Genomic DNA, 5,860 nt, shown 5'->3' with positions numbered 1-5,860 from the left:
ATGCACAAAAAGAACATAAGGTGTAGTCTCTGTTTAAATGCTAAAATTGGTTTGTACATTATTGGATTATAATGAATTCAATCAACTAAAATTATTGTGTGCATTATCTTGGCTATTTTAATAAGTTTCAAATCAAATAAAATTGGTGTGTACATTATGAGGCAAATTCAGGAAACTTACATGATTGCAAACTTTTATTCTAGGAGATGTGGGAATTATATGATGTAACTCTTAAGGAGATAGTCTCTTTTAAATTTATGTGATGAATTTTGTAGAAATTGTGCTTGATTTATATTCACATATTAGCTCACATGTATCTCAAGCTTTTGCTAGTTGCACACACTTTACAAGTTACTCTTCGCTAAACTTTGTACAAGTTATTATGTGTAATTTTGTTTTGGCCATCCAAGATTGAAACTTTCTTAATTTTTATGCAAAATATGTTTGTAGTTTGAGTATTTAATGAAAATTGATTGAAAATCTTATTTTTGGGAGATTTGGGTTCAATACAACTGTTTTTGAAAAACTTTTCAACTCATACTCATGCATGTTTTGTTTTGGCCATCCAAGATTGAAACTTCCTTAATTATTTTTTTTTTTAGTTTTTTGATTGATCGAGTGTGGTTTTCAATCAATCAAAAATGTGATTAAAACTTTGGGTTGAATCTGTCCTGCTCGATTGATGCTCAATTGATGCTGGATCGATCGAATGTAATTTTCGATTGATCGAATCTAATTCTCGATCAATCAAAAATCTCATAGAGAGCTTTTTAAAACCTTTAGCTTTTCATGTGTTCATTACTTTTTCAATTTTTTCAAAAGCTATTCCCTCTCTCTTCGATCAGTCAAGGAGTCAATTCAAATTTTTGTCATTTTCCCTCAAATCTTTTGCAAGGTTTTTGTCTTCTAAGGCTGGTAAGACCTTTTTGCCCCTCCTTTGTTATTTGTTTTCATGTTTCATGCATTTTTGTCATGCATATTGGGAATATTTCAAACCTAAAGAAAATTGGGGATGTTGATGTTTTCAACATTTCTTTGGAGATTGATCAATGGGTTTTGGTCGAGGGATGATATAAATCTAATCTTTGTGAATTAATTTGATCAATTTGTTGAATTGGAAAATTTTAATTTTCTAGGGCTTGAAACTACCCGAATTGGGGGTTTCATTCAATTAAGCTTAATTTGATAAAATTGGCTTGTTAGATTGATTGATTTGATCATTATTTTATGTTACCTATCTTGTGTAATGATCAATAGATCAATTTGTTGAGATTTTTGAAAGTGGGTTTTTCAAAATTTGGGGTTTTTGATATAAACTCTATGCTCACTGCATTAGAGCATGCATCATGTTTTGATATTGTTCATGCATCATATAGATTGTTATTTTCTAAATTTTTTGTGCTAACGTGCAGTCTGCCCTTGGTTTTTTGTTTTCTTTCTCTCTGTCTCTTTTGTGTCTATCCTTTTGATCCTTAGCATCATGACTAGGAAGACTAGAGCAAATAGGAAATTCTCCTCTTCTTCTGCCCCCACCTTTGACAGTGACAGATTTCTTAGTGAGAAACCAAGAGACTTATGAGAAGCTAAATAGTCTTAGGTCTGTGTGGGCTGAGCGGAAAGTAGTGTTAGATGAGTTAGATGGTAAGATTCTGAGAAACTTTAAGAGTAGGGGTTAGCTTTCTTGCTAGACATTTCACATCCCCCTCCAATTGCCTTGATTAGAGAGTTCTACTCGAACCTCTCTGTCTATTCCTATGATTCCAACACTCTGGTGAGAAGTTGGATACGGGGTGAAGAGTACACCATTACTCCTTTGGTAGTGGCTGCTGCTCTTTGGGTGCCTTTGGTTCAGCATCCTGTTTATCCTTACGATAAGTCTCCACCCCTTGATGACATTTTGTCATATCTTACTGGTTCTTCTATCTAGTGGGGTTTTGATCCTCGGATCACTTCTCACGAGTTAACCGAGATTCATTATCTCTTTTTTCGGATTTCGTGTCATTCCATCTGGCCTACCTCTCATCTGCACACTATTCCTTTGGAGAGATGTGCATTTTTGTATGCGCTTGTCACGAATGCTTCTATGAGTTTTCCTCATCTTTTCATTCGTTCTTTGATTGAGGTTCATAGGAGTAGTTTTATGTCTCATGGTCTGTTCTTTACTATTTTTATTCATTGAATTTTATTACATCTAGGATTAGTTGAGTTTCTGGCAACTGAGCCCGTTCACATTATAGCTCCTATAGGTGCCACCTTTCTTAGGCAAAGGGTTGCTTATATGCGAGCGAGCTCTAAACGCCTTAGAGTAGAGTCTTCCTCTAGTGCACCTCCTCCTTCCATAGGTGATCTAGCTGCTGATGAGTATGTCGATCCGACTGCTGCTACTACTCCTCCACCATCTACTTGTTTCTAGCATTCGTCACGATTTGGATACTATTATGACCGTTTAGGTAGCTCATGGTCAGCTTTTGGTGAACGTGCTTGCCGAGCTTCAGGCTTTGAGAGTGGATTTGGTGAGTTTTAGGCAGTCACCTCTACCATCTCCTTTTGATGATAAGTGAATGCCCTTTGGCAATTCGTCACAAAAAGGGGGAGTACATATGGATAGGAGTTTTTGTTGATAGGGGGAATTTTTTATTTTTATTTTTATTTTTATTTTTTCGAGCTGTGGAGATGTAGATTGTATCTAGGTGTCTCACCATGTATTTACATTTTTGGGTTGTCTATGATAGGGGGAGATACTATAATATGCTTATTTTTGTTTATTGATTTATATAGATGAGGTCATTCATGATATATGTCTTGTAGTTTATGATTATGTGAAATCAAGAATTTGTTTTGTTTACTTGTATTTTTCACACATGCGTTTATGTATTTGTTAAGTGTTACAGGAATATACAGGTTGATTTAGTCATGCTGCTATCTACACTTGCAACTAATATATAGTAGTTAGGTTGAATTTATTTTTGTTGGGCAATGTTTTGCAATGGGCTGTTTTTTGTAAATTTGAGCACTTTGTTTAATTTGTATTTTGTCACAGATTGCCAAAGGGAGAGTTTGTTAGGTTCTAAAACTTTAGGTTTAAATGTATTAGAACTTTATTTTGTAATGTTGGCAAACTATGATCAAAACGTTTAGTCTTATTTTTAGACTTTCTCAAAGTATGTTTTTGTGTAAAGTTGGAATCGAGTGCATTACAGGATTTACTGTGTAAATTTGCTTGGCTCGATCGATCGAAAATTAGACTCGATCGATCGAAACTCGTGCAGATTATTTTTCTGCAAAAATTTTCCAACTCAGCCCAAGCCCGGTTTGACGTGCAGGGTTTTATGTTTTACCCTAGGTATAAAAGGGAAAACCCTAACCACGTTTTAAAGGTTATTGCAGTTGTTGTTTATGTTGTGTATGTGAATTTCTTGTGAGATCTAGAGGTGTTTGCCTTCACATATACTTAGGGTTATCAAGAATCAAGATTATTTCAAGAACTTGATGATCATTCAGTTGCTGCATTAAGAGCTTAAAGATACACAAGCGAGAGTGCTTGTACTTGCTGTGAATCCAAGAAAGAAGTAGTCCGTGGACTGGGAGCTATCACATTGTCGTGGTAGTAAGTTTCCTACTTGAGGTAGTAATAGGATGTTAGTGGTCTAAGTTGCTATTGTGTGAACTTTAATTCTTTCATAGTAGATTTGTTTTACTTTGAGGATAGCTAGCTTAAATCCTCCCTAGGTTTTTTACCGATTTGGTTTTCCTGGATTATCATATCATTGTGTTCTTTATTTTTTCGCACTTTACAATGATATCATATACTTGTGTTAACCTAGATCTGTTTAATTTGACTAAGTAATCACTTGGCTAATTAACTAGGTTAATCTGGTTGTTTTTTAAAGGGTCTAAAAACGAACAACCTACACCAAAAATCAATTGGTGTCTTAGCCTAATGATAAGATCAATCAGTATGTAATATAATGGACTTCATATGTTGAAATAAAACCAATTTATTAAAAAGTTTATGTATGGACTAGAGGAAAGAGGGTGAAAATTTAGGTACAGTACATTAAATGTTGAACAATGGGTTTCTCATTTGAATGAACACTTGGTTCTTACTTTTATATTTAATTTTCTTTGAAAGGAAGAACACTATCTGGATGTAGCCCAATCAGGTTGAACTAATCAAGTCTTTATTAAAAAAAATTTAACTTAATATTTTTATGATCTATTTTCTATGTAGGTTTGTATACCAGGCAATGGTGGTTGCAAGATTTTTTGTCCAAGGGGGTCAATAAGAAATATAAATTATATAAAATCTAAAACTAAAGAGAAATTGAATATATCGATATCATAAAATGAGATATTTTCTCGTTGCCTAGGGTCCGAAGGAAGATTGTTCATGTCAACACGACTATGCTTATAATATGAATTTTGAGTAGGAGATGAATCTTGCAGTCTACATGATTTCCTTATTATGAATATAGTCATAGTACTAGCAAAAGAATAAAAGATAAACTATAAGTTGATTTAACGTATTTTTTTCTAATACAATAAACATATTAATTATTGTTGTTAAGTAAAACTTTAATTATTATTACTTAGAATATTTTAATTTATTAGTTTATGTCTTTTAGTCTTTACAGTTCTTTTATTGAATTCAAAAGACATTTTAAGCCTAAATGTTTACAATTATTTAATTTTTTATTAGTTTACAATTCTTCAATTCGTTAGTTTACAATTTTTAGCTAATATTAATTTATTAGTTTACAATTCTTTAATTGTTTCATTTTCTTAGTGTTAATGCTCCTACTGTACTGATTGACCCCCTCAATTAGCCAACAACCACCCCCACTCACAAGCCAAAATTTTGGTCAAAGACTCAAAAGTACAAAAATTCAAAAATTTTACAATGTGGAAAAGTATTAATTTATCAAAATCACTATTGCAAATTCACTTAACAATTACAATGTAATTGCCCATGTGGGGGGTAAAAAGATCCTGATGGGAACATGGGCCTTTTGGGCCGTGTTAAGGAGGGCCGACCTGACCCTGGGTTTGGAAGTTGTTAATACTATGGGTCGGCCCATGCGCCGAGGGTCCGAGGACCCAGCCGAGGGTCCGAGGACCCAGCCGAGGGTGAACTTACCCTCGGACTGACACCAGAGAACCCGGGACTTCATGATACAGGTTAGGGAATGACACGGTCAATACCAATGGTTAAAAGGGGTGAACCCTTGAATGCCCCAGAAGCACCAGTGTTGAAGAAATGTCAAAGACAAAGGCTGCTACCTCCACATTAAAGACCCTGCACCTACCACCCTGGCCGCATTAATGGGGAGGTGACACTTGAACAGTGGAAGGGAAACTTCTAGTTACTGTTCAAAGGCACTAAGAAAAGAAATATCTATACTAAGGGAGGAGTTGGGGGCAACACGTGTATAAAGTATTAAGAAGAAGAGTATTTAAGGGAGGACCTAGAACAGAAATGGGGACGGAACTTTTTGTAACCTAAAAAGAAAAAAAAGACAAAGAGAGAGAGATAATATAAGAACAGCTCTCGGCTTACGTCCGAGGAGACCTATTTACATTACTCTTTGCTGTTTCCTAATACTGGCAATCTTTAGTTTGTCATTTAATCTTCACTCACTTCTAACCTGGGTTTCAAGCCCACTCTCTACAAATTTTCATTGTTTAAGGCTCATTGGGCCTGAGCCCATAACTGTTCTTGGGTCCAGGTGCAATTGTGCACTTACAGCCCATTGACCTCAACTTGCGAAAACAAAAACAAAAACAAATTCAACACATTACTCAATGAATTGATTTTAACCAAACCAGAATCAATTTTATTTAGAGAACCAAATATCGCGCT

Source organism: Castanea sativa, chromosome 12, assembly GCF_040712315.1.
Source record: "Castanea sativa cultivar Marrone di Chiusa Pesio chromosome 12, ASM4071231v1".
NCBI lineage: Eukaryota > Viridiplantae > Streptophyta > Magnoliopsida > Fagales > Fagaceae > Castanea > Castanea sativa.
This window is presented reverse-complemented; position numbering follows the sequence as displayed.